The sequence below is a fragment of the Schistocerca piceifrons genome, chromosome 5 (genome assembly GCF_021461385.2).
Source record: "Schistocerca piceifrons isolate TAMUIC-IGC-003096 chromosome 5, iqSchPice1.1, whole genome shotgun sequence".
Lineage (NCBI taxonomy): Eukaryota > Metazoa > Arthropoda > Insecta > Orthoptera > Acrididae > Schistocerca > Schistocerca piceifrons.
This window is the reverse complement of record NC_060142.1, coordinates 599,861,253-599,887,571: the sequence shown is the minus strand read 5'-3', so window position 1 is coordinate 599,887,571 and position 26,319 is coordinate 599,861,253. Positions and strand designations below refer to the sequence as shown.

The window sequence follows — 26,319 nt, the reverse complement described above, 5'->3', positions numbered from 1 at the left end:
GTTTTGGGTTAGGATGTTTTTAACGAGAGTGGTACCATTTCCTTCTATTTAGAAATTTATCCCATCTGATGGTCAGTGATATACCCTTGGGTGGACCATTGAGACCATGCTCCACTGACAACAAATGATATGATATGATGAGTTTTGCTATTTGGGGAGCAAAATAACTGATGATGGTCAAAGAAGAGAGGGTATAAAATGTAGACTGGCTATGGCAAGGAAAGAATTTCTGAAAAAGAAAAATTTGTTAACATTGTGTATAGATTTAAGAGTCAGGAAGTCTTTTCTGAAAATATTTTTATAGAGTATAGCCATGTATGGAAGTGAAACATGGACAATAAATAGTTTAGGGAAGAAGGGAGTAGAGCTTTTGAAATGTGGTGCTACAGAAGAATGCTGAAGATTAGATGGGTAGATCATGTAACTAATGAGGAGGTACTGAATAGAATTGGGAAGGAGATGAATTTGTGGCACAACTTGACTAAAAGAAGGGATCGATTGCTAGGACATGTTCTGAGGCATCAAGGGATCACCAGTTTAGTATTGGAGGGAAGTGTGGAGGGTAAAAATTGTAGAGGGAGACCAAGAGATGAATACACTAAGCAGATTCAAAAGGATGTAGGTTGCAGTAGTTACTCGAGGATGAAGAAGCTTGCACAGGATAGAGTGGCATGGAGAGCTTCATCAAACCAGTCTCTGGACTGAAGACCACGACAGCAACAATGAGAATGATGAATAATCGCAACTCAATAACCTCTGTTAAGCAAGAAATTACCAATGCAGAAACTTTTGTAAAAACTGAACATTTATGAAACAAACAGAACATTACTGCAAAAATGTATGGAAAAGATGGTTTAGAAATCCATTCTCCCCACATAACACATAATGAAAATGAATTTTTCTGTATTATGAGTCATCCAAATGAAGCATTACTATGTAAATATTATTCAGATATTGAATAACTGTAAATAACTGCTTGAATAGAACCTTACCCAATGAGGGCATTATTTGTGTAAAGTTTTCAATGCTAAGATTCAGACTTAGTTGTAAAAGTACTGTAATCAGAACTATTGAATGTAATATGATTAAATGTCTCATGGGGTTAAAGGCACTGCCCCAGTTGTCCACTGATTTCCTCTGGGACTAGACTGAATAGTGGGGCAAAACAAAGGAACTTAATTTGGAGTGAAAGATAAAATCTGACCTCACACATAGCAAAACCAACAGTGGCAATAATTGATGCTGTATACTGTTCAAAAACCAAACACATGTAATTAACTAATGTACTCATCCTATGGATGTCATTTTGTAAAACACATCTTTGGGTTTCTGTCATTTGTCACCATTTACACCAATGTTCAATATTTATGTACATATGACAAAACTGGGGAAAAAAAATGTTTTCCCCAGTGTCTATATCCCTAGCTTCTTATGTTAATCAAAAAGAAAAACAAAACAACCTAAAAGAAAATATAATAAATTCAGATTCAGATTTTGCCCTTCTCTCTTGTACATTCTACTACGAATAATCTATCCTTATATAAAACTTCCTGGCAGATTAAAACCGTGTGCCTGGACTGAGACCTGAACTGGGGACCTATGCCTTTCGTGGGCAAGTGCCCAACCATCTGAGCTACCCAAGTACAATTCACACCCCATCCTCACAGCTTTACTTCTGCCAGTACCTCATCTCCTACCTTCCAAACTTCACAAAAGCTTTCCTGAGAACCTCATTCTGGAAATATCCTTATATATAATCCATTCTCTCTCTCTCTCTCTCTCTCTCTCTCTCTCTCTCTCTCTGTGTGTGTGTGTGTGTGTGTGTGTGTGTGTGTGTGTGTGTGTGTGTGTGTGCGTGTGTCCTAAACCAATGGATTGATTTTTGACACACATATTGCTTGTAATAAGGGAATTGGCACAGGGGGAGGGGTGTTTGTCCGACCCTCTTAGCTGCCATAGGAATGGAGATACTGCAAAAAAGTGTTTCTACCTGTTACACGTAGGCTGCCCTGCATGACAGGGATGTTCTGTGAGTATTATCGGCATGTCCTTTAGGGTGAGTATTATCGGCATGTCCTGCAAGTACTACATCTGGAGATAGGCATGACTGAGCATAGAGGAGAGAGGTCTTGGATATTTTGAGATGAAGGAGAGTGAGGTGGACAGACAGAGGAGAGGGTGAGGCTGAGATAGACAGACACTACAGGAGGATGATATGGAGAGAGATGGAGCAGAGGACATGAACAGAGAAAAGCATTATGGGGATGAACAGAGAGAGGGGAGGAGGAGATGGTCATAAGCAGAGGAGGGAGAGTTGTAGGTGGGAGGTGGAAAGTGTAGAAGAGTAGTAGGCAGGTGTAAAAGGAAGAAGAGAGAGAAGAAGATGGACATAGAGGCTAAGGAAGATTTAGACAGGAGGAGGGGAGGGGAAGATGTAGTTGGAGACAGGAGATAATGTACATGGACAAAGAGAGGAAAAGGAGGTGTGTGTGTGTGTGTGTGTGTGTGTGTGTGTGTGTGTGTGTGTGTGTGTGTGGGCCCGCATGTGTGTGTGGGCGCATGTGTGTGTGGGCGCAGGTGTGTGTGGGCGCATGTGTGTGTTTGGAGCTTACAGGTGCTCAACACCGAGGTTATCAGTGAAAGGAAGAGTAAGAAGTGCATTCTATATGCATGTTGTGTTGGAGTAGTTTTGGTCTGCTTCATTAGCCTGCTTTGCATGGCAGTCTACATGTCATGGGAAAAAAGGTTTTCCCAGCCCGTGACACATAGGTTTTTCTCCATATATGTATATATGCAGCCAATTAAGCTTTAATTTTTTAATTAATTTAAAGGCCAAGCAATGAGAGTCTCATTTAAAATTCAATGCCAGTGAAATAATTTACAGAAAATTTGAAGTTAACTGTAACCCAAGATTACTTAATATTTGTTAAGGCAAGACACACCTTATTTAAGACACACATGTAATAAGGGTAAAGCTGTAATAAAGGCAGACATAAACTTGAACAACAGTGCCAGAACAGGTTAGAAAGGCCTTAGTTACCAAATGGTGAGAATAACACGTGAGTAAAAACTTGACTGATTAGAAAGAAACTAAATCCATACCTAAAACAATGAAAAGCACTTTAACACTAACATCTAGGCAAGATCATTTTAAACCCAGAAAAAAACATCAATTTAAGGTTTAACAAATTTTCCAACCAAATTTCAACAGATTAAGGTATATACTGGGATGCCAATGCACATCAAAATTTGCTTAAGGTGAGGGCTGCAAGCTAACAGATACAAATTAATAATTATTCCAAGTATAAACTTAACTTAAACAGGAACATTAAGTAGTGTGGCTGTGGTTGGAGGAAACAGTATGAATGACAGACAGTGCCAAGTGTATGCACTCCAAACAATATAAATAGCCAGCTAAGCACACTGACGGGGCATGAGTAAGTGGGGCCTGATCTTGGGTAACATATAGCAGTAATGGAGTACAAAGATTATTAACAACAGTCAATTTAAATTAGACAGAATTCCAACACAGCTGTGCATTAAATAAATAACTCTTAGGGTACAATTAATTAATCTAAGCTACTGGTGTCAGAAGCCACAGAAGTTGAATGCGCACCAGAGGGGATAGACCTCGATACCCACTAGAGGTCTCTGTGCTCCGGCACGCACCTGTGTCACGAGCCTCACCGTGTGAGTGTGGCACTATCTGTACCCCGTGAAGTCTGTGGCAAATTGTGTTTTCCGTGGTCTCGTATTTAGGTGCTACCCTGGCAGTCTGGTAATTGCTGTAGTTCGAGTGTGCATCTCGACCGTACTGTGTCCCAGTTCCATGTGTTGAGATAAATACTGTCATTGTTTGGAGTGTTCATGCATTGTTATTGTCATGTCATGCTTATCACCTCAGTTCTTGCTTGCTTGTGTCGAGTTGTGTCTTAGTTAGTCGAAGTGTCTGTTGTCCCATACTTGTTCATTGTCCTGTCTGTTCATTGTTAGTGATACCTCCAGTCCAGTGCCCCCCCCCCCCCCCCCCCCCCCCCTCCCCACCTCCGCCTGGTTGCTTTTCTTCTCCATTCTCTACCATGCACCATTTGTCGGTCGCTTGTTGTTATAACAAAGCTCTTACCAAATACCATGACAACTTAACTGCTTTTTGTTAAATACTTTAGCCAAAAGATTTAAGAAACCAGTTACAAATATCTTTAAAAAAATTTCAGCAACAAAATAGTAATATCATAAAATTTTTCCATCTTAGCAAATCATTAAAGTATCCACAAGGACACCTGCATGACATTCAAAGGTCAGTCCATAGCAGTTTGGAGAGAACAAATACGTCCTGGACAGGCGCGGCTCGTAATTAAAGGCTCTGAGGCGGAGCCGCCCCAAAATATATGTTAAAGTAAATTTCGCAAGAACGTATTACATAATTTAAATTATCAGGACGAATTTCGCATATTTCCCGTTCCGATTAAAATAACGACGGTCAACATTTTTGGAACTGTTTGTATCGATAGATGTTTTCCGAATGGTTAGTAGTGTTTAGGCTGCGCCTTGAAACGTCCGTAAGCTGCATGTAGTAGCGGTTTGGGGGCGTGGCTTCTACAAAGTACTGCTCTTTATGGGCGACCCGAAGGCTCAGGGCTTGCAGCCTAAGGGTGTCGTACCAACCACCACATATTTTTCAGGTTCCACTATCTATGTAATAAAGGAATGTAGAGTGGCCGAAACTTCGCTATCCAATCTCTGTCTCTGCATATCTCTACTACGCTTCGATGTGTCATTAATCGACATTTAGTATTATTGTTTTGATAATGTTTTACATAGTTGTTTTGTTTCTGCTATTGGCTATTTTATCCACATTTAGAATAAGTTTGCAAATATCCCGCCAGAGTGCACTACACTACAGTAACGTAACAGTACTGCCATCTAGCGAGAGTTTCATAAGTGGTTAGAGGACAAAACGCGCGAAATTTGTCCCGTTACTTTACCTTCCTTGCTTGCTGATGCTGACTGCTTTTGTTGATATCGTGTGATATTAGCAAGTTTCTTTTTCTGAGTATATTTTGCAGGATTTTAGTGAGTTTTACTTGTTGGTGAATACCTGCAACATACCGCGAGTGTGAAACAAGCGCAATATGAATTCAGTGTGCAAATTAATAGGTAAAAACTTGGAACACGGCCATAGGATGAAAGTGAAAGAACTTGGTGCTTCCAGACCCGCATTAAAGATCTCTCCGAAACGCGTCTTTTCATATGATTTGCTGCAAAGTGTCAGAAAATGCAATAATGACGTATAAAAACACTAACCAAAGATTTTAACACGAAGTTAGCTTCTAATGATATTTAATACCTGATTATAGAAGATACAGTACGTAAAATTATGGGTAGAGCGTGATCTGCCCACCCCCTCCCCCTGAATTCTTAGTTGTTTACGTCTGACTAATCTGTAGCGTAACCCGAGGTCTATGTTGGCTCTGATCAATAAATGCCACAGCCTTCCCCCGTATAGAAACCACGAGCCGCGCCTGGTCCTGGAACAGACTAAAATGTATCTGAGCCACTTAAATGGAACTTTCACTTTATATAATTTCTCAGAATAGGCCTTTAGCATTAGCTTCAAGAAAACCAGAAAAATGAAAGCAAATTAAAAATAGGCCAATGAAATAGTAACTCCGATACACATTCTGATGTGAACAATTAAACATCCATCACAACTGATAATACTAAACATCTTCCTGTGGCTCCAATCGAAAATTTCATGTCAAATCATTTACTTTATAACTCAGAAGAATTAACGGGAAGTGGACAAGAACAAGTTACGCATAGACTGATGCATTGCAACCTTCCAAAAAAGCTTCCTTCTGGAACATGGTGTATTACACTTGCTAAAGATTCACAAATACCATAGATACATAAGATTAACACATCAAACAAATTACAATAAGGCATCAGCCTTTGAATCAGTCTAAAATGTCTACCAGATATTAGAATCACATTGCCCTTTGAATACCATAGAGACATGGGCATCCATAGCCAACAAATGGAAGACACACCAAAATGACAGTGAACACTGCCCTGACCACTTGACAGCCTTCTGATAAATCACAGCACAAGCAATGTCAGGACTCAATAACTTACATGGGGTAACGTGATCCCAATATTGGTCACCTGCCAAGAGTTAACACCACGATGAAGAGGCCCCATGGAAAGCTCGTTATAGCGTTGGTCCTCAGCTGATACTTCTCACAAATCTGCCACCATGTCCAGAGCCACCAAACAAGAGGGCACTGTGCTTGAACGGTGAGTTGTTAGTCAAAGATTATAAGAATAGTGATATTGATACATTGCAAGAAAGCTGCCACAGATCAAACTCCCCTACAACAGCTCCTATTATGCAACCCAGTGTGATTTAGGGCTAAACCTCATGACTTTCCTTAACCTGGTTAACATGTATCCTAGATAACTTGCCAATCTTAATGTTGCACATAGTAAATTGACTGAGCTCAATAACTGAAGAATCCAACAAGGGCCCATGAATTAGGGACAGTTTATTAGAAGGTTGTAGCTGACCTCCTCGGCCCATGGAAAAGTTCCGCAGGGGTGCCTGCTGTGGCTATGTCTAAGACGCTGCCTGTGATGGGTTAAGTTGATGTTATTCCAAGCCTTATACCAATTAGTTTCTATAATGCTCGATTTGATCTTGTTGGGCAAACTTTCATCAAGAGGCCGTAAATGGTGGCTTTAAGAGCAACATGCTGAATGGTATTAAATGCAAAATTAAGCCATGGGATAGAACTGTCCCACTTCATCTAGGCCTTAACATGGAAGATGATAAGCACTGAGTTAAAAGTTCCTATTAACCCTCTTGGGAAACGATCCCTGTGGATAATAAGGAGTAGCTTCAACATGGTGAACGCCATTTTGAAAAAATGAAAAAAAAATCTTCTGAACTCCTTGGAGACAAATGTGGGAGCATTGTCACTAACCAAGCCCTTGGGTTGACTGAAAATGGAGAATATCTTAGATAGATGTTGAATGGTCAAGCCAGCAGCAATTGACCAAGTAAAATGGGTAAACACATCTACTACCACAAGATTGTAATGATACCCATTCCTAGTATGAAGAAGGGGACTTACATAATCAATATAATTTTTGTCCATGGGGTTATCTATGTGAGTAGAATTCAAAAAAACCTTCCAAGAATTGGGATTAGGCTTTTGCACTCCTCCACCAAACTCGAACATCCTTATATGAGGAAGGCCAGGTAACATGTTCCCTAATCTTAACAAGGGTTGTACGTAGTCCCAAGTGACCCCCTATAATTGAGTTATGAAAATAGTGAAACCCAGCAGGTATTAACTCACTAGGGAGATAAATTTTTAATTTCTTGCCTTGGCTATCCTTACGACAAACAATGAACATGCTAAGAACGTAATCATTAACCTGCTCTCCCTCTTGTAAGCAGCATTTAATAGGTCAAATAACTGGATCTTGATTTTGCTTAAGCTAATTATCAGCGAATAACTATGGAACTTCTATGAGTATGGCTCCTGTACACCTGATGTTATGACCAACATCCCCTGGCCCAGAATGGTCATGTTCTTCGAACATTCTGCTAAAGGCATTGGTTGCTTGATTCTCAGTGCCTTTAATGTGCCTAACTACGAACTTAAATGTGGATATATGGAGAGTTCAACAGGCAATTCTTCCCACTTTTCTGGGTTGCCCCAGAACCCAGCTTAATGCCTGATTATCTGCTCCAAGCTGAAACTCCCTATGCTCTAAATAAAATTTGAACTTCTCTAGGGCACAGAGAACAGCGATAACTTTCCATTCATGTACCAAATATGTTAATTCAGCAAGTGATAATCCTCTTGAGGCATAGGCTATAGGATGTCTTCGCCACTCAAATTATTGCGAAAGTACAGAGGGCCACACCGGAGTTTGAAGCATGGCTTCAAAGGAGGCTTGTTGGCTTTCACCCCAGACAAAAACTTTTCCTTTCTTACATAACTTAGTGAGGGGAGCAGATATCTGCGAAAAATTTGGTACAAGTTTCAGAAAAAAATTGACCATGCCAATAAATCTGGCTACATCCATCTTATTCTGAGGTGATGGAAAGTATACAGATCACCCGTTTGCCTTTAATCCATTTTGATTCCACAAACCAAAACTAAATGACCCAAAAAGGAAACCTCCAATCTAGCAAATTTGATCGTAACTGGTTTGACCATAACACCTGCCTCTCTAAAATGAAGTAACACTTGATGAAGATGAACCAAATATTCATCAAAACTTGCACTGTAGCTTGCAAAGCTGCACCAGGTAGTTGTAGGGGTACTTAAATTTAATGTCTCGAAGCACATTATCTAACAAATGAGACAATATTGCACCCCAGGTGGAAAGCCCAAATGAAACATGATTTAACTCATAAAGATTTGAATCGGTACAGAAGCCAGTAACATGTTTGCAGTCCTCAGTTCAGAATATCGTATAATAAGCATGGTTCGTATCTAAGACAGTAAAATAATGTGTCCCCGAAAACCAAGTAAAACAACTGTATAAATCCCATAAAGGAATAGAGTATTCAGATGACTTTTTCATTGCGAATCCTATAATTGGCAACTGCTCAATGAATGCCCTCCTGCCTCTTGGGAACGAAAGAGACAGGGGAGGCATAAAGGGAGGTGGACACCCCAATAATCCCTTCATGAATCATACCATTGATTATTTCCCTAAGAGTTTTCGTCATGGTATGGAGTAATCGATAAGGAACTTCCCTAACAGGTACATCATCCTTCAAATGGACCTTGTACACAGTTCTACTGATAACACCAAGTGTATCAGTTAGACTGTCGTGGAAACACTGAGGGATGTACAACAACCTCCTACCTTAGCCACTGTCCAAGTGAGCAATATCAAAACGATGACCATGCACACGCACCATATTAGCAAGGTAACACACTTGACAAGAGCAGAGAGCAATACATACACTAGGACAAAACTTGAAATGAAACATTTTACCACCATAGTCAAAAACAAGTCCAGTATGAAATATAAAATTTCACACTTAAAGTAAATTAACAGTGAGACGAACAGCTACTAACAGATTAAATAGCCATGAAAACCCCAGGATACTAAGTTTACCCCACACTTCACCTATCAGAGGCAACGTTTGCCATTGACACGAAGTTGTACCTGATCAGAAGCATGCAAGGAGGGCAACTTGCAAATGGTATGGAACTCGAGATACCATTGATAATCAAATAAGGAAAAGGTACTACCAGAGTCAAGAATAGCACAAACGGATGTCTTCCACACACTGCTGATGTAATATATGCGCACTATCTAGGCACTTTAGGGGCATTACTCCTTGCCCATATTCTTCTGGCATCAGCTGCTCGGACGCAAACCTCGCTAGACCGTGCAGACTCACATCAAATGACGTGGATTACCACATCGATTACAATTCCTGACATTACATTGAAAATAAGGAACTCATTTCAAACTCTCAAGATTCTGGCAAAAACTAGGCTGGACATTCGCTCTTCTGTCAAGGCATTCATCAGTCAACCGCATTTCTTCAATAGAGACAAGCAAATGATGATTTCAGCCAAAGACGGTGTTTAGTGAAAAAGGTAACTTACGAACATCCCTCCAAGAAAATTATGAAGAACAACTAACTCTGTGACCAGAAGCTGTATAGTGGTCATGGTGTTCCAAAACACTCTTCATAAAATAAGCTAAGTTCTCATCAATAGATTACACACTGTGCAAATATTTATTCTCCAGTTCTCATTTAAATTGAGGGACTAATTTCAGCTGTACTTTTCATTCCTGAGTGGTCCTAGTGAAGATTCATTTAAAAGTACGTCATCATACTCAATCTTGCAGCCCTCGACCAGATATCGGATTTGGCACACAGCTGCTGCTGGGGGTGTCCACATTGCCGTTTTCCAAATCTCTTGAATGTTTCGCCCTTGCGATCGACGACGAGCGTCGGCCCACTAAAAGTTTGCGGTCTGCACAATCCTGACCTAGTGCACAGCTTGTGGGACAGCGTGGCTCGACTGCGAAATGCGCCTTTCGGCTCGTCTCTCTGGCTACAGTATGCTGTTGTCCACAGTGGCACTGGCGTTGCCCATGGGGCTTCATGTAAGGCGACTGCACGTCGCTCGGCCAACAGCGGCCTACTGCAGACCGACACTTAAGAGACACCAAATACAAATCGACATCGAGAGACAGGCCCTGTCATATGGCACTCGCGACGTATATGCTGAAATTGAATGTAAAGAATGCGTCTTTTGTAGTGGGCGTCCCTCTACTGCAGTGTCACACATGACGAATAAAAAGGAAAACAGTAGAACGTCTGTGTAGGGCCATGTTTTTACCTACAGTGTCACTTGGCTGAATGTGTATAAGGCTCTGTGGCATCACTCAAACGCAGCCAAATTGTCACACTAGCTGTGTATCTCTAACAAAGTTGACGTATGTCCTCACCTCGGTGCCGGTTAAAACGATTTCGCCCCCGGGTGGGCTCGAACCACCAACCTTTCGGTTAACAGCCGAACGCGCTAGCCGATTGCGCCACGGAGGCCTTGACTTTGGCTCCCTTGTGCTCTGTATATCAACGCAATTCGTATACCTTCTGCAGGAATCTCGCAGAATGGTAGCATTTGCTTACGCCTCTTCACATGGATAACGTGCATGCACACTGTAGCGAGGCTCGTAAACGAATGACATCGCCAAGCATGACATTATACTACAAAATGCATACAAACCAATGTTCAACCTATGCATTCAGAAAACCTCTGAGGCCAGTAGAATACTTGTCATAGGTTGTAGAACATTCCTTTCATTCAGTGTACTGCCATGTGTTAGATGCTGCTCGAGATAGCTCCGCTCCTTGCAGGAAGGTTTAAAAAATGAATGCCTTCTGTGAGGTTCGAACTCACGACCCCTGGTTTACGAGACCAGTGCTCTACCACTGAGCTAAGAAGGCGGCAGCTTAGCGTTTGTGAGCTATCCCCAAATTGGTACTTCATCATACTGAATCTTGCAGCCCTCGACCAGATATCGGATTTGGCACACAGCTGCTGCTGGGGGTGTCCACATTGCCGTTTTCCAAATCTCTTGAATGTTTCGCCCTTGCGATCGACGACGAGCGTCGGCCCACTAAAAGTTTGCGGTCTGCACAATCCTGACCTAGTGCACAGCTTGTGGGACAGCGTGGCTCGACTGCGAAATGCGCCTTTCGGCTCGTCTCTCTGGCTACAGTATGCTGTTGTCCACAGTGGCACTGGCGTTGCCCATGGGGCTTCATGTAAGGCGACTGCACGTCGCTCGGCCAACAGCGGCCTACTGCAGACCGACACTTAAGAGACACCAAATACAAATCGACATCGGGAGACAGGCCCTGTCATATGGCACTCGCGACGTATATGCTGAAATTGAATGTAAAGAATGCGTCTTTTGTAGTGGGCGTCCCTCTACTGCAGTGTCACACATGACGAATAAAAAGGAAAACAGTAGAACGTCTGTGTAGGGCCATGTTTTTACCTACAGTGTCACTTGGCTGAATGTGTATAAGGCTCTGTGGCATCACTCAAACGCAGCCAAATTGTCACACTAGCTGTGTATCTCTAACAAAGTTGACGTATGTCCTCACCTCGGTGCCGGTTAAAACGATTTCGCCCCCGGGTGGGCTCGAACCACCAACCTTTCGGTTAACAGCCGAACGCGCTAGCCGATTGCGCCACGGAGGCCTTGACTTTGGCTCCCTTGTGCTCTGTATATCAACGCAATTCGTATACCTTCTGCAGGAATCTCGCAGAATGGTAGCATTTGCTTACGCCTCTTCACATGGATAACGTGCATGCACACTGTAGCGAGGCTCGTAAACGAATGACATCGCCAAGCATGACATTATACTACAAAATGCATACAAACCAATGTTCAACCTATGCATTCAGAAAACCTCTGAGGCCAGTAGAATACTTGTCATAGGTTGTAGAACATTCCTTTCATTCAGTGTACTGCCATGTGTTAGATGCTGCTCGAGATAGCTCCGCTCCTTGCAGGAAGGTTTAAAAAATGAATGCCTTCTGTGAGGTTCGAACTCACGACCCCTGGTTTACGAGACCAGTGCTCTACCACTGAGCTAAGAAGGCGGCAGCTTAGCGTTTGTGAGCTATCCCCAAATTGGTACTTCATCATACTGAATCTTGCAGCCCTCGACCAGATATCGGATTTGGCACACAGCTGCTGCTGGGGGTGTCCACATTGCCGTTTTCCAAATCTCTTGAATGTTTCGCCCTTGCGATCGACGACGAGCGTCGGCCCACTAAAAGTTTGCGGTCTGCACAATCCTGACCTAGTGCACAGCTTGTGGGACAGCGTGGCTCGACTGCGAAATGCGCCTTTCGGCTCGTCTCTCTGGCTACAGTATGCTGTTGTCCACAGTGGCACTGGCGTTGCCCATGGGGCTTCATGTAAGGCGACTGCACGTCGCTCGGCCAACAGCGGCCTACTGCAGACCGACACTTAAGAGACACCAAATACAAATCGACATCGGGAGACAGGCCCTGTCATATGGCACTCGCGACGTATATGCTGAAATTGAATGTAAAGAATGCGTCTTTTGTAGTGGGCGTCCCTCTACTGCAGTGTCACACATGACGAATAAAAAGGAAAACAGTAGAACGTCTGTGTAGGGCCATGTTTTTACCTACAGTGTCACTTGGCTGAATGTGTATAAGGCTCTGTGGCATCACTCAAACGCAGCCAAATTGTCACACTAGCTGTGTATCTCTAACAAAGTTGACGTATGTCCTCACCTCGGTGCCGGTTAAAACGATTTCGCCCCCGGGTGGGCTCGAACCACCAACCTTTCGGTTAACAGCCGAACGCGCTAGCCGATTGCGCCACGGAGGCCTTGACTTTGGCTCCCTTGTGCTCTGTATATCAACGCAATTCGTATACCTTCTGCAGGAATCTCGCAGAATGGTAGCATTTGCTTACGCCTCTTCACATGGATAACGTGCATGCACACTGTAGCGAGGCTCGTAAACGAATGACATCGCCAAGCATGACATTATACTACAAAATGCATACAAACCAATGTTCAACCTATGCATTCAGAAAACCTCTGAGGCCAGTAGAATACTTGTCATAGGTTGTAGAACATCCCTTTCATTCAGTGTACTGCCATGTGTTAGATGCTGCTCGAGATAGCTCCGCTCCTTGCAGGAAGGTTTAAAAAATGAATGCCTTCTGTGAGGTTCGAACTCACGACCCCTGGTTTACGAGACCAGTGCTCTACCACTTTTTTTTTTTTTTTTTTTTTTTTTTAAGGTGTATGCTTGAACCATAGAGAGAAAAGCGAGAAAACAAATCACCTACACCGACGCACCAGCGTCACAGTCCATAGCAGGGGTGACGGAGGCATCCGAGGGAGGGGGACTGCTACCCCGTTCCGCGGATCCCTTACGTTTCGGTTTTTTACGAACAGCATTAACGTTCGGCTGAACGCGTAACTTGCGTCGGCTGACGGGCAAGGAAACTTCAGCCGCCGGTGACGTAGGAGGGTCAAGTTCTGTATCCGACACCACCCGCGCCGGTCCACATGCGGGATCCGGGGTCGCGGGGGAAACATCCGACAAAACGGAATGGTCAACACCTGCACTAGCTTCCGGCAAACATGGACTGCACGGAGGCGAAACGTGAGCAGGAAGGTCCGAGGCCGCAGAGTTGGAAGGAAGCGGAGCAGCTCCGCTGGCAGAGGTATGGGGCAGCGAAGCAGGAAGTTGTCGCGGCTCCACTTGTTGTGACATCGAAGTCGGTTCGGAAGACGGCGCCAACAGGCCCGACCGACGACCCGACTCGAGAGAAGCTGCGTCGGAGGCCGGAGGGGCGCCAGCAGCCGCCACCGGAACCGCTACCTCAGGAGGGCAGGGAGCAGCTACAGTACACAGTGGCTCGGAGGATGCCGGTCGCTCGGACTGGGGCATCTCAGGGAGATCCTCATCCGTACTATTTCCATCGTGTGGGCGACGCCTCTTATTATTCAAAAGTGGCACACCCACCTGAGGGACAGACGGAACAACATCAGATTTAGCACGCAAAGGAGGAAATTCTGTATCAGGGGTGCGCAAAACCTGTGGCGGGGCGCTACTACCACTGGACTGTGCTACACCAAGAGCAGAACCACCTGCAACGAGGTCAGCGACCGTTAACTTGCGACGCTGTTCGAGAGAATTTTTTAAAACAAAAACTCTCCGCGGACAGTCGGTACGCACGTGACCACTTTCATTGCACAAAAAACAGGTGCCAACCTGACCACTATATGTTACATGGACACGATATCCACCGATCTGCAGGTGAGATGGAATATTCTGCTTAACGTGCATTTCGACTGAACGAATACCACTGTAACATTGCAGGCGATGTTGGCTTGACCAGCGTTCAAGGCGAATGCTCTTTACATCACCATACTTCTGTAGACCCTCCTTAAGATAGACATTATCCACCTCCGGTGGAAGGTTGTAAACACGAACATTGGTATACGTGATGGAAGCATTGGAAAGCAGCACGGTACTTACAGAATCATCCCGATGCCGAAAGAGAACTTGATGACCATATTTAGAAAGAATTTTATCAACCTGAAGTGGGTCCATAAACTTAACAAAGAAAACATACAGTTCGGTATCAAAATAAGCAGTGTGCACCTGATCCGAATGAACACCAAAGGTATCTACCAACCAATCATGAATCTCAAGAGAACTAGGTTGCACATGGCGGGTTGACTTGTCAAAAGCAAAACTAACTGTAGCCTGACGAGGAATAACCTGGGACGACATTTTCAAAATATGCGGTCGAAACCGCTACACAAAAAACACTGAAATAAGGACAGAAAGTAACACAAGGTACGAAACAACGACGGAGAAATACTCTCAGAAGTTGCAACACAACACGTAACAAAAACGATAGTCCACTATACGTAACGCTACGGCGGAGCGGAAGACTAGGCACGTCCACACTACCACTGAGCTAAGAAGGCGGCAGCTTAGCGTTTGTGAGCTATCCCCAAATTGGTACTTCATCATATTGAATCTTGCAGCCCTCGACCAGATATCGGATTTGGCACACAGCTGCTGCTGGGGGTGTCCACATTGCCGTTTTCCAAATCTCTTGAATGTTTCGCCCTTGCGATCGACGACGAGCGTCGGCCCACTAAAAGTTTGCGGTCTGCACAATCCTGACCTAGTGCACAGCTTGTGGGACAGCGTGGCTCGACTGCGAAATGCGCCTTTCGGCTCGTCTCTCTGGCTACAGTATGCTGTTGTCCACAGTGGCACTGGCGTTGCCCATGGGGCTTCATGTAAGGCGACTGCACGTCGCTCGGCCAACAGCGGCCTACTGCAGACCGACACTTAAGAGACACCAAATACAAATCGACATCGAGAGACAGGCCCTGTCATATGGCACTCGCGACGTATATGCTGAAATTGAATGTAAAGAATGCGTCTTTTGTAGTGGGCGTCCCTCTACTGCAGTGTCACACATGACGAATAAAAAGGAAAACAGTAGAACGTCTGTGTAGGGCCATGTTTTTACCTACAGTGTCACTTGGCTGAATGTGTATAAGGCTCTGTGGCATCACTCAAACGCAGCCAAATTGTCACACTAGCTGTGTATCTCTAACAAAGTTGACGTATGTCCTCACCTCGGTGCCGGTTAAAACGATTTCGCCCCCGGGTGGGCTCGAACCACCAACCTTTCGGTTAACAGCCGAACGCGCTAGCCGATTGCGCCACGGAGGCCTTGACTTTGGCTCCCTTGTGCTCTGTATATCAACGCAATTCGTATACCTTCTGCAGGAATCTCGCAGAATGGTAGCATTTGCTTACGCCTCTTCACATGGATAACGTGCATGCACACTGTAGCGAGGCTCGTAAACGAATGACATCGCCAAGCATGACATTATACTACAAAATGCATACAAACCAATGTTCAACCTATGCATTCAGAAAACCTCTGAGGCCAGTAGAATACTTGTCATAGGTTGTAGAACATTCCTTTCATTCAGTGTACTGCCATGTGTTAGATGCTGCTCGAGATAGCTCCGCTCCTTGCAGGAAGGTTTAAAAAATGAATGCCTTCTGTGAGGTTCGAACTCACGACCCCTGGTTTACGAGACCAGTGCTCTACCACTGAGCTAAGAAGGCGGCAGCTTAGCGTTTGTGAGCTATCCCCAAATTGGTACTTCATCATACTGAATCTTGCAGCCCTCGACCAGATATCGGATTTGGCACACAGCTGCTGCTGGGGGTGTCCACATTGCCGTTTTCCAAATCTCTTGAATGTTTCGCCCTTGCGATCGACGACGAGCGTCGGCCCACTAAAAGTTTGCGGTCTGCACAATCCTGACCTAGTGCACAGCTTGTGGGACAGCGTGGCTCGACTGCGAAATGCGCCTTTCGGCTCGTCTCTCTGGCTACAGTATGCTGTTGTCCACAGTGGCACTGGCGTTGCCCATGGGGCTTCATGTAAGGCGACTGCACGTCGCTCGGCCAACAGCGGCCTACTGCAGACCGACACTTAAGAGACACCAAATACAAATCGACATCGGGAGACAGGCCCTGTCATATGGCACTCGCGACGTATATGCTGAAATTGAATGTAAAGAATGCGTCTTTTGTAGTGGGCGTCCCTCTACTGCAGTGTCACACATGACGAATAAAAAGGAAAACAGTAGAACGTCTGTGTAGGGCCATGTTTTTACCTACAGTGTCACTTGGCTGAATGTGTATAAGGCTCTGTGGCATCACTCAAACGCAGCCAAATTGTCACACTAGCTGTGTATCTCTAACAAAGTTGACGTATGTCCTCACCTCGGTGCCGGTTAAAACGATTTCCCCCCGGGTGGGCTCGAACCACCAACCTTTCGGTTAACAGCCGAACGCGCTAGCCGATTGCGCCACGGAGGCCTTGACTTTGGCTCCCTTGTGCTCTGTATATCAACGCAATTCGTATACCTTCTGCAGGAATCTCGCAGAATGGTAGCATTTGCTTACGCCTCTTCACATGGATAACGTGCATGCACACTGTAGCGAGGCTCGTAAACGAATGACATCGCCAAGCATGACATTATACTACAAAATGCATACAAACCAATGTTCAACCTATGCATTCAGAAAACCTCTGAGGCCAGTAGAATACTTGTCATAGGTTGTAGAACATCCCTTTCATTCAGTGTACTGCCATGTGTTAGATGCTGCTCGAGATAGCTCCGCTCCTTGCAGGAAGGTTTAAAAAATGAATGCCTTCTGTGAGGTTCGAACTCACGACCCCTGGTTTACGAGACCAGTGCTCTACCACTTTTTTTTTTTTTTTTTTTTTTTTAAGGTGTATGCTTGAACCATAGAGAGAAAAGCGAGAAAACAAATCACCTACACCGACGCACCAGCGTCACAGTCCATAGCAGGGGTGACGGAGGCATCCGAGGGAGGGGGACTGCTACCCCGTTCCGCGGATCCCTTACGTTTCGGTTTTTTACGAACAGCATTAACGTTCGGCTGAACGCGTAACTTGCGTCGGCTGACGGGCAAGGAAACTTCAGCCGCCGGTGACGTAGGAGGGTCAAGTTCTGTATCCGACACCACCCGCGCCGGTCCACATGCGGGATCCGGGGTCGCGGGGGAAACATCCGACAAAACGGAATGGTCAACACCTGCACTAGCTTCCGGCAAACATGGACTGCACGGAGGCGAAACGTGAGCAGGAAGGTCCGAGGCCGCAGAGTTGGAAGGAAGCGGAGCAGCTCCGCTGGCAGAGGTATGGGGCAGCGAAGCAGGAAGTTGTCGCGGCTCCACTTGTTGTGACATCGAAGTCGGTTCGGAAGACGGCGCCAACAGGCCCGACCGACGACCCGACTCGAGAGAAGCTGCGTCGGAGGCCGGAGGGGCGCCAGCAGCCGCCACCGGAACCGCTACCTCAGGAGGGCAGGGAGCAGCTACAGTACACAGTGGCTCGGAGGATGCCGGTCGCTCGGACTGGGGCATCTCAGGGAGATCCTCATCCGTACTATTTCCATCGTGTGGGCGACGCCTCTTATTATTCAAAAGTGGCACACCCACCTGAGGGACAGACGGAACAACATCAGATTTAGCACGCAAAGGAGGAAATTCTGTATCAGGGGTGCGCAAAACCTGTGGCGGGGCGCTACTACCACTGGACTGTGCTACACCAAGAGCAGAACCACCTGCAACGAGGTCAGCGACCGTTAACTTGCGACGCTGTTCGAGAGAATTTTTTAAAACAAAAACTCTCCGCGGACAGTCGGTACGCACGTGACCACTTTCATTGCACAAAAAACAGGTGCCAACCTGACCACTATATGTTACATGGACACGATATCCACCGATCTGCAGGTGAGATGGAATATTCTGCTTAACGTGCATTTCGACTGAACGAATACCACTGTAACATTGCAGGCGATGTTGGCTTGACCAGCGTTCAAGGCGAATGCTCTTTACATCACCATACTTCTGTAGACCCTCCTTAAGATAGACATTATCCACCTCCGGTGGAAGGTTGTAAACACGAACATTGGTATACGTGATGGAAGCATTGGAAAGCAGCACGGTACTTACAGAATCATCCCGATGCCGAAAGAGAACTTGATGACCATATTTAGAAAGAATTTTATCAACCTGAAGTGGGTCCATAAACTTAACAAAGAAAACATACAGTTCGGTATCAAAATAAGCAGTGTGCACCTGATCCGAATGAACACCAAAGGTATCTACCAACCAATCATGAATCTCAAGAGAACTAGGTTGCACATGGCGGGTTGACTTGTCAAAAGCAAAACTAACTGTAGCCTGACGAGGAATAACCTGGGACGACATTTTCAAAATATGCGGTCGAAACCGCTACACAAAAAACACTGAAATAAGGACAGAAAGTAACACAAGGTACGAAACAACGACGGAGAAATACTCTCAGAAGTTGCAACACAACACGTAACAAAAACGATAGTCCACTATACGTAACGCTACGGCGGAGCGGAAGACTAGGCACGTCCACACTACCACTGAGCTAAGAAGGCGGCAGCTTAGCGTTTGTGAGCTATCCCCAAATTGGTACTTCATCATACTGAATCTTGCAGCCCTCGACCAGATATCGGATTTGGCACACAGCTGCTGCTGGGGGTGTCCACATTGCCGTTTTCCAAATCTCTTGAATGTTTCGCCCTTGCGATCGACGACGAGCGTCGGCCCACTAAAAGTTTGCGGTCTGCACAATCCTGACCTAGTGCACAGCTTGTGGGACAGCGTGGCTCGACTGCGAAATGCGCCTTTCGGCTCGTCTCTCTGGCTACAGTATGCTGTTGTCCACAGTGGCACTGGCGTTGCCCATGGGGCTTCATGTAAGGCGACTGCACGTCGCTCGGCCAACAGCGGCCTACTGCAGACCGACACTTAAGAGACACCAAATACAAATCGACATCGGGAGACAGGCCCTGTCATATGGCACTCGCGACGTATATGCTGAAATTGAATGTAAAGAATGCGTCTTTTGTAGTGGGCGTCCCTCTACTGCAGTGTCACACATGACGAATAAAAAGGAAAACAGTAGAACGTCTGTGTAGGGCCATGTTTTTACCTACAGTGTCACTTGGCTGAATGTGTATAAGGCTCTGTGGCATCACTCAAACGCAGCCAAATTGTCACACTAGCTGTGTATCTCTAACAAAGTTGACGTATGTCCTCACCTCGGTGCCGGTTAAAACGATTTCGCCCCCGGGTGGGCTCGAACCACCAACCTTTCGGTTAACAGCCGAACGCGCTAGCCGATTGCGCCACGGAGGCCTTGACTTTGGCTCCCTTGTGCTCTGTATATCAACGCAATTCGTATACCTTCTGCAGGAATCTCGCAGAATGGTAGCATTTGCTTACGCCTCTTCACATGGATAACGTGCATGCACACTGTAGCGAGGCTCGTAAACGAATGACATCGCCAAGCATGACATTATACTACAAAATGCATACAAACCAATGTTCAACCTATGCATTCAGAAAACCTCTGAGGCCAGTAGAATACTTGTCATAGGTTGTAGAACATCCCTTTCATTCAGTGTACTGCCATGTGTTAGATGCTGCTCGAGATAGCTCCGCTCCTTGCAGGAAGGTTTAAAAAATGAATGCCTTCTGTGAGGTTCGAACTCACGACCCCTGGTTTACGAGACCAGTGCTCTACCACTTTTTTTTTTTTTTTTTTTTTTTTTAAGGTGTATGCTTGAACCATAGAGAGAAAAGCGAGAAAACAAATCACCTACACCGACGCACCAGCGTCACAGTCCATAGCAGGGGTGACGGAGGCATCCGAGGGAGGGGGACTGCTACCCCGTTCCGCGGATCCCTTACGTTTCGGTTTTTTACGAACAGCATTAACGTTCGGCTGAACGCGTAACTTGCGTCGGCTGACGGGCAAGGAAACTTCAGCCGCCGGTGACGTAGGAGGGTCAAGTTCTGTATCCGACACCACCCGCGCCGGTCCACATGCGGGATCCGGGGTCGCGGGGGAAACATCCGACAAAACGGAATGGTCAACACCTGCACTAGCTTCCGGCAAACATGGACTGCACGGAGGCGAAACGTGAGCAGGAAGGTCCGAGGCCGCAGAGTTGGAAGGAAGCGGAGCAGCTCCGCTGGCAGAGGTATGGGGCAGCGAAGCAGGAAGTTGTCGCGGCTCCACTTGTTGTGACATCGAAGTCGGTTCGGAAGACGGCGCCAACAGGCCCGACCGACGACCCGACTCGAGAGAAGCTGCGTCGGAGGCCGGAGGGGCGCCAGCAGCCGCCACCGGAACCGCTACCTCAGGAGGGCAGGGAGCAGCTACAGTACACAGTGGCTCGGAGGATGCCGGTCGCTCGGACTGGGGCATCTCAGGGAGATCCTCATCCGTACTATTTCCATCGTGTGGGCGACGCCTCTTATTATTCAAAAGTGGCACACCCACCTGAGGGACAGACGGAACAACATCAGATTTAGCACGCAAAGGAGGAAATTCTGTATCAGGGGTGCGCAAAACCTGTGGCGGGGCGCTACTACCACTGGACTGTGCTACACCAAGAGCAGAACCACCTGCAACGAGGTCAGCGACCGTTAACTTGCGACGCTGTTCGAGAGAATTTTTTAAAACAAAAACTCTCCGCGGACAGTCGGTACGCACGTGACCACTTTCATTGCACAAAAAACAGGTGCCAACCTGACCACTATATGTTACATGGACACGATATCCACCGATCTGCAGGTGAGATGGAATATTCTGCTTAACGTGCATTTCGACTGAACGAATACCACTGTAACATTGCAGGCGATGTTGGCTTGACCAGCGTTCAAGGCGAATGCTCTTTACATCACCATACTTCTGTAGACCCTCCTTAAGATAGACATTATCCACCTCCGGTGGAAGGTTGTAAACACGAACATTGGTATACGTGATGGAAGCATTGGAAAGCAGCACGGTACTTACAGAATCATCCCGATGCCGAAAGAGAACTTGATGACCATATTTAGAAAGAATTTTATCAACCTGAAGTGGGTCCATAAACTTAACAAAGAAAACATACAGTTCGGTATCAAAATAAGCAGTGTGCACCTGATCCGAATGAACACCAAAGGTATCTACCAACCAATCATGAATCTCAAGAGAACTAGGTTGCACATGGCGGGTTGACTTGTCAAAAGCAAAACTAACTGTAGCCTGACGAGGAATAACCTGGGACGACATTTTCAAAATATGCGGTCGAAACCGCTACACAAAAAACACTGAAATAAGGACAGAAAGTAACACAAGGTACGAAACAACGACGGAGAAATACTCTCAGAAGTTGCAACACAACACGTAACAAAAACGATAGTCCACTATACGTAACGCTACGGCGGAGCGGAAGACTAGGCACGTCCACACTACCACTGAGCTAAGAAGGCGGCAGCTTAGCGTTTGTGAGCTATCCCCAAATTGGTACTTCATCATACTGAATCTTGCAGCCCTCGACCAGATATCGGATTTGGCACACAGCTGCTGCTGGGGGTGTCCACATTGCCGTTTTCCAAATCTCTTGAATGTTTCGCCCTTGCGATCGACGACGAGCGTCGGCCCACTAAAAGTTTGCGGTCTGCACAATCCTGACCTAGTGCACAGCTTGTGGGACAGCGTGGCTCGACTGCGAAATGCGCCTTTCGGCTCGTCTCTCTGGCTACAGTATGCTGTTGTCCACAGTGGCACTGGCGTTGCCCATGGGGCTTCATGTAAGGCGACTGCACGTCGCTCGGCCAACAGCGGCCTACTGCAGACCGACACTTAAGAGACACCAAATACAAATCGACATCGAGAGACAGGCCCTGTCATATGGCACTCGCGACGTATATGCTGAAATTGAATGTAAAGAATGCGTCTTTTGTAGTGGGCGTCCCTCTACTGCAGTGTCACACATGACGAATAAAAAGGAAAACAGTAGAACGTCTGTGTAGGGCCATGTTTTTACCTACAGTGTCACTTGGCTGAATGTGTATAAGGCTCTGTGGCATCACTCAAACGCAGCCAAATTGTCACACTAGCTGTGTATCTCTAACAAAGTTGACGTATGTCCTCACCTCGGTGCCGGTTAAAACGATTTCGCCCCCGGGTGGGCTCGAACCACCAACCTTTCGGTTAACAGCCGAACGCGCTAGCCGATTGCGCCACGGAGGCCTTGACTTTGGCTCCCTTGTGCTCTGTATATCAACGCAATTCGTATACCTTCTGCAGGAATCTCGCAGAATGGTAGCATTTGCTTACGCCTCTTCACATGGATAACGTGCATGCACACTGTAGCGAGGCTCGTAAACGAATGACATCGCCAAGCATGACATTATACTACAAAATGCATACAAACCAATGTTCAACCTATGCATTCAGAAAACCTCTGAGGCCAGTAGAATACTTGTCATAGGTTGTAGAACATTCCTTTCATTCAGTGTACTGCCATGTGTTAGATGCTGCTCGAGATAGCTCCGCTCCTTGCAGGAAGGTTTAAAAAATGAATGCCTTCTGTGAGGTTCGAACTCACGACCCCTGGTTTACGAGACCAGTGCTCTACCACTGAGCTAAGAAGGCGGCAGCTTAGCGTTTGTGAGCTATCCCCAAATTGGTACTTCATCATACTGAATCTTGCAGCCCTCGACCAGATATCGGATTTGGCACACAGCTGCTGCTGGGGGTGTCCACATTGCCGTTTTCCAAATCTCTTGAATGTTTCGCCCTTGCGATCGACGACGAGCGTCGGCCCACTAAAAGTTTGCGGTCTGCACAATCCTGACCTAGTGCACAGCTTGTGGGACAGCGTGGCTCGACTGCGAAATGCGCCTTTCGGCTCGTCTCTCTGGCTACAGTATGCTGTTGTCCACAGTGGCACTGGCGTTGCCCATGGGGCTTCATGTAAGGCGACTGCACGTCGCTCGGCCAACAGCGGCCTACTGCAGACCGACACTTAAGAGACACCAAATACAAATCGACATCGGGAGACAGGCCCTGTCATATGGCACTCGCGACGTATATGCTGAAATTGAATGTAAAGAATGCGTCTTTTGTAGTGGGCGTCCCTCTACTGCAGTGTCACACATGACGAATAAAAAGGAAAACAGTAGAACGTCTGTGTAGGGCCATGTTTTTACCTACAGTGTCACTTGGCTGAATGTGTATAAGGCTCTGTGGCATCACTCAAACGCAGCCAAATTGTCACACTAGCTGTGTATCTCTAACAAAGTTGACGTATGTCCTCACCTCGGTGCCGGTTAAAACGATTTCGCCCCCGGGTGGGCTCGAACCACCAACCTTTCGGTTAACAGCCGAACGCGCTAGCCGATTGCGCCACGGAGGCCTTGACTTTGGCTCCCTTGTGCTCTGTATATCAACGCAATTCGTATACCTTCTGCAGGAATCTCGCAGAATGGTAGCATTTGCTTACGCCTCTTCACATGGATAACGTGCATGCACACTGTAGCGAGGCTCGTAAACGAATGACATCGCCAAGCATGACATTATACTACAAAATGCATACAAACCAATGTTCAACCTATGCATTCAGAAAACCTCTGAGGCCAGTAGAATACTTGTCATAGGTTGTAGAACATTCCTTTCATTCAGTGTACTGCCATGTGTTAGATGCTGCTCGAGATAGCTCCGCTCCTTGCAGGAAGGTTTAAAAAATGAATGCCTTCTGTGAGGTTCGAACTCACGACCCCTGGTTTACGAGACCAGTGCTCTACCACTGAGCTAAGAAGGCGGCAGCTTAGCGTTTGTGAGCTATCCCCAAATTGGTACTTCATCATACTGAATCTTGCAGCCCTCGACCAGATATCGGATTTGGCACACAGCTGCTGCTGGGGGTGTCCACATTGCCGTTTTCCAAATCTCTTGAATGTTTCGCCCTTGCGATCGACGACGAGCGTCGGCCCACTAAAAGTTTGCGGTCTGCACAATCCTGACCTAGTGCACAGCTTGTGGGACAGCGTGGCTCGACTGCGAAATGCGCCTTTCGGCTCGTCTCTCTGGCTACAGTATGCTGTTGTCCACAGTGGCACTGGCGTTGCCCATGGGGCTTCATGTAAGGCGACTGCACGTCGCTCGGCCAACAGCGGCCTACTGCAGACCGACACTTAAGAGACACCAAATACAAATCGACATCGGGAGACAGGCCCTGTCATATGGCACTCGCGACGTATATGCTGAAATTGAATGTAAAGAATGCGTCTTTTGTAGTGGGCGTCCCTCTACTGCAGTGTCACACATGACGAATAAAAAGGAAAACAGTAGAACGTCTGTGTAGGGCCATGTTTTTACCTACAGTGTCACTTGGCTGAATGTGTATAAGGCTCTGTGGCATCACTCAAACGCAGCCAAATTGTCACACTAGCTGTGTATCTCTAACAAAGTTGACGTATGTCCTCACCTCGGTGCCGGTTAAAACGATTTCGCCCCCGGGTGGGCTCGAACCACCAACCTTTCGGTTAACAGCCGAACGCGCTAGCCGATTGCGCCACGGAGGCCTTGACTTTGGCTCCCTTGTGCTCTGTATATCAACGCAATTCGTATACCTTCTGCAGGAATCTCGCAGAATGGTAGCATTTGCTTACGCCTCTTCACATGGATAACGTGCATGCACACTGTAGCGAGGCTCGTAAACGAATGACATCGCCAAGCATGACATTATACTACAAAATGCATACAAACCAATGTTCAACCTATGCATTCAGAAAACCTCTGAGGCCAGTAGAATACTTGTCATAGGTTGTAGAACATCCCTTTCATTCAGTGTACTGCCATGTGTTAGATGCTGCTCGAGATAGCTCCGCTCCTTGCAGGAAGGTTTAAAAAATGAATGCCTTCTGTGAGGTTCGAACTCACGACCCCTGGTTTACGAGACCAGTGCTCTACCACTTTTTTTTTTTTTTTTTTTTTTTTTAAGGTGTATGCTTGAACCATAGAGAGAAAAGCGAGAAAACAAATCACCTACACCGACGCACCAGCGTCACAGTCCATAGCAGGGGTGACGGAGGCATCCGAGGGAGGGGGACTGCTACCCCGTTCCGCGGATCCCTTACGTTTCGGTTTTTTACGAACAGCATTAACGTTCGGCTGAACGCGTAACTTGCGTCGGCTGACGGGCAAGGAAACTTCAGCCGCCGGTGACGTAGGAGGGTCAAGTTCTGTATCCGACACCACCCGCGCCGGTCCACATGCGGGATCCGGGGTCGCGGGGGAAACATCCGACAAAACGGAATGGTCAACACCTGCACTAGCTTCCGGCAAACATGGACTGCACGGAGGCGAAACGTGAGCAGGAAGGTCCGAGGCCGCAGAGTTGGAAGGAAGCGGAGCAGCTCCGCTGGCAGAGGTATGGGGCAGCGAAGCAGGAAGTTGTCGCGGCTCCACTTGTTGTGACATCGAAGTCGGTTCGGAAGACGGCGCCAACAGGCCCGACCGACGACCCGACTCGAGAGAAGCTGCGTCGGAGGCCGGAGGGGCGCCAGCAGCCGCCACCGGAACCGCTACCTCAGGAGGGCAGGGAGCAGCTACAGTACACAGTGGCTCGGAGGATGCCGGTCGCTCGGACTGGGGCATCTCAGGGAGATCCTCATCCGTACTATTTCCATCGTGTGGGCGACGCCTCTTATTATTCAAAAGTGGCACACCCACCTGAGGGACAGACGGAACAACATCAGATTTAGCACGCAAAGGAGGAAATTCTGTATCAGGGGTGCGCAAAACCTG

The 26,319-nt window shown here is 46.6% G+C and overlaps 14 non-coding genes across 14 annotated transcripts; all 14 read right to left on the bottom strand.

Annotated features, from left to right (window-relative positions):
• Window positions 1-10,520: 10,520 nt before the first annotated feature.
• Trnan-guu lies at window positions 10,521-10,594 on the bottom strand. The gene has a single exon. It is a non-coding gene; the product is annotated as a tRNA-Asn (tRNA).
• A 333-nt stretch (window positions 10,595-10,927) lies between these two features.
• On the bottom strand, window positions 10,928-10,999 carry Trnat-cgu. The gene has a single exon. It is a non-coding gene; the product is annotated as a tRNA-Thr (tRNA).
• Window positions 11,000-11,688: 689 nt separating this feature from the next.
• On the bottom strand, window positions 11,689-11,762 carry Trnan-guu. Its single transcript has one exon. It is a non-coding gene; the product is annotated as a tRNA-Asn (tRNA).
• Window positions 11,763-12,095: 333 nt separating this feature from the next.
• Window positions 12,096-12,167, bottom strand: Trnat-cgu. Its single transcript has one exon. It is a non-coding gene; the product is annotated as a tRNA-Thr (tRNA).
• Window positions 12,168-12,856: 689 nt separating this feature from the next.
• Window positions 12,857-12,930, bottom strand: Trnan-guu. Its single transcript has one exon. It is a non-coding gene; the product is annotated as a tRNA-Asn (tRNA).
• A 2,814-nt stretch (window positions 12,931-15,744) lies between these two features.
• Trnan-guu lies at window positions 15,745-15,818 on the bottom strand. Its single transcript has one exon. It is a non-coding gene; the product is annotated as a tRNA-Asn (tRNA).
• A 333-nt stretch (window positions 15,819-16,151) lies between these two features.
• Window positions 16,152-16,223, bottom strand: Trnat-cgu. The gene has a single exon. It is a non-coding gene; the product is annotated as a tRNA-Thr (tRNA).
• A 688-nt stretch (window positions 16,224-16,911) lies between these two features.
• On the bottom strand, window positions 16,912-16,985 carry Trnan-guu. Its single transcript has one exon. It is a non-coding gene; the product is annotated as a tRNA-Asn (tRNA).
• A 2,812-nt stretch (window positions 16,986-19,797) lies between these two features.
• Window positions 19,798-19,871, bottom strand: Trnan-guu. Its single transcript has one exon. It is a non-coding gene; the product is annotated as a tRNA-Asn (tRNA).
• Window positions 19,872-22,684: 2,813 nt separating this feature from the next.
• Trnan-guu lies at window positions 22,685-22,758 on the bottom strand. Its single transcript has one exon. It is a non-coding gene; the product is annotated as a tRNA-Asn (tRNA).
• Window positions 22,759-23,091: 333 nt separating this feature from the next.
• Trnat-cgu lies at window positions 23,092-23,163 on the bottom strand. The gene has a single exon. It is a non-coding gene; the product is annotated as a tRNA-Thr (tRNA).
• Window positions 23,164-23,852: 689 nt separating this feature from the next.
• Trnan-guu lies at window positions 23,853-23,926 on the bottom strand. The gene has a single exon. It is a non-coding gene; the product is annotated as a tRNA-Asn (tRNA).
• Window positions 23,927-24,259: 333 nt separating this feature from the next.
• Window positions 24,260-24,331, bottom strand: Trnat-cgu. The gene has a single exon. It is a non-coding gene; the product is annotated as a tRNA-Thr (tRNA).
• A 689-nt stretch (window positions 24,332-25,020) lies between these two features.
• Window positions 25,021-25,094, bottom strand: Trnan-guu. The gene has a single exon. It is a non-coding gene; the product is annotated as a tRNA-Asn (tRNA).
• Between the last annotated feature and the right edge of the window lie 1,225 nt (window positions 25,095-26,319).